Source organism: Sus scrofa, chromosome 13 (genome assembly GCF_000003025.6).
Source record: "Sus scrofa isolate TJ Tabasco breed Duroc chromosome 13, Sscrofa11.1, whole genome shotgun sequence".
Lineage (NCBI taxonomy): Eukaryota > Metazoa > Chordata > Mammalia > Artiodactyla > Suidae > Sus > Sus scrofa.
Window position 1 is genome coordinate 206,064,457 of NC_010455.5, and position 2,368 is coordinate 206,066,824.

A 2,368-nucleotide genomic window follows, 5' to 3' on the forward strand; every position below is an offset into this window, starting at 1 on the left:
TTTTCTGGCTATTTTTGTTTTTCCAGATGAATTGCAAGATTAACTTGCTTAATTCCATAAGATAGCTACTATTTTTACTGGTACTTCTTTGAATTCATAGTTAGGAAGACCTGACATCCTTGTGAGGCTGGGCCATCCGTCCAAAAGGAGCGCTGTCTTTCCACTTGCTCATGTCACGTTCACGTCTTCCTAGACCGCTTTTCGCTGTAGAGGGTCACGTGTTTCTGGTGAAATTTATTCCTGCGCAAACATTGCTGCAATTTTTCCCTACTGCCTTTTGTTCATCGTTCACACATAGGAAGACTATTATTGGCTTTTAATGTTAATACTGTGTCCTACTACGTGACTGAGCTTTTGGTTTTATTTATTTATTTATTTATTTTTGCTTTTCAGGGCCACACTTGTGCCATATAGAGATTCCCAGGCTAGGGGTCAAATCAGGGCTGCAGCTGCCGGCCTACACCGCCACAGCCGCACGGGATCTGAGCTGCATCTGCGACTGACACCACAGCTCACGGCAATGCCGGATCCTTAACCCACTGAGCAAGGTCAGGGATTGAACTCGCATCGTCATGGATGCTAGTCAGGTTCGTAAGCCACTGAGCTACAACGGGAACTCCTGAATGAATTCTCTTTACAAAATCGATCCTCTAAGGTTTTCCAAAAATGGTCTCGTGCCAACTGCAAATGCAGATGGTTTGACGTCTTCTTCGCCAGCTGTTATGCTCTGATTGATTCCTTCTGTCTGGCAGGTGCTGGCAGAGGGAGGCGGTGGGCATCCGCGCCTTGCTCCTGCTCTTGGTGGAAACGCCGCTTCCTAGGTCAGGCCCTGGCTTTAGGACCAAGTGTCTCGGCTCAGAGGGCTGTAAACAGTGTGAACGAACTGAATGCCACCGAAGCGTACCCTTTAAAATGGCCGAAATGGCATGTCCTGTGTATATTTGACAACTTTTCCAAAACTAGTTTCTTTTGGAGTTCTCACTGTGGTGCGGTGGATTAGGAATCCAACTCCAGAAGCTCAGGTCACTATGAGGGCTCAGGTTCGCTCCCTGGCCCAGCGCAGTGGGTTAAAAGAAACCAGTGTTGGAGTTCCCGTTGTGGCGCAGTGGTTAACGAATCCAACTAGGAACCATGAGGTTGCGAGTTCGATCCCTGGCCTTGCTCAGTGGGTTAAGGATCTGGCGTTGCTGTGAGCTGTGGTGTAGCTCGCAGACACGACTCAGATCCGGCGTTGCTGTGGCTGTGGTGCAGGCTGGTGGCAACAACTCTGATTCGACCCCTGGCCTGGGAACCCCCATATGCTGCGGAAGCGGCCCTAGAAAAGGCAAAGAGACACACACACACACACAAAGGCAGTAAAAAGTAAGTGTTGCTGTGGCTGCAGCTCAGATTCCATCCCCATCATGGGAACACCCCTGTGCCACAGGCACAGCCACAAAAAGAGAAAAAGGAAAAGATATTTCCTTCAGTTCCTATTTTCTTATCATCATGTTATTGAATTTTGAACAGGACATATCCATGGAGAGAACTGTGCATTTTTCTCCTTAACCCCAGTCACAGTGTATTATTTTGGTGATGCTGTTGCATTATGTTTGCATTAGATTTCATTTGCTAATACTCAGTATTTTGCATGGATATTCCTGAGTGACATTAGCATACAGATTTTTTCTTTATCCTGTCTTTATCAGGTCTGAGCATCTGATATTATCCAGCTTCAGAAGAGGACTTGAGAAGGTGTCCTTTGCTTTCCATGCTCTGGAACACACTTCATGGTGCTCGGGCACCAGCTGGTCTTTGAAGTCTAGTAGAATTCCCCTGTCAAGTTTGGGGCAGTTCCTTCATAACGTCCTTCGTAACGTCCTCCATCTCCCCTTATCTCATTGTCTTTTTAGGGCCACACTCAAACGGCATACGGACGTTCCCAGGCTAGGGATCCAATAGGAGCTGCAGCTGCCAGCCTACACCACAGCCACAGCACCACCCAATCCGAGCCACATCTGTGGCCTACACCACAGCTTGCTGTAACGCCGGATCCTTAATCCACGGAGCGAGGCCAGGGATGGAACCCACATCCTCATGGATACTAGTTGGGTCCTTAATCCGCTGAGCTACAATGGGAGCTCCCACGTCCGCTTATTTTTAACGTCCTGTGATTCCCACTGAGCCATGTACAGTGAAGTCCTTTTCAGCCACCACCCACTGGAGAAAAGTCTGCTCCCATCTGCGCTGGTGGCTTTGGGGTCTTTGTTAACGTTCACGGCATATGCCTCACACCAGGGCTCAATAGCAGCGGGGCGCTGACCACTGGGCACTGGGAAACCAGACCTGACCAGGCCGGGTCCCCTGGGCCCAGGGCCAGCATGGGGGC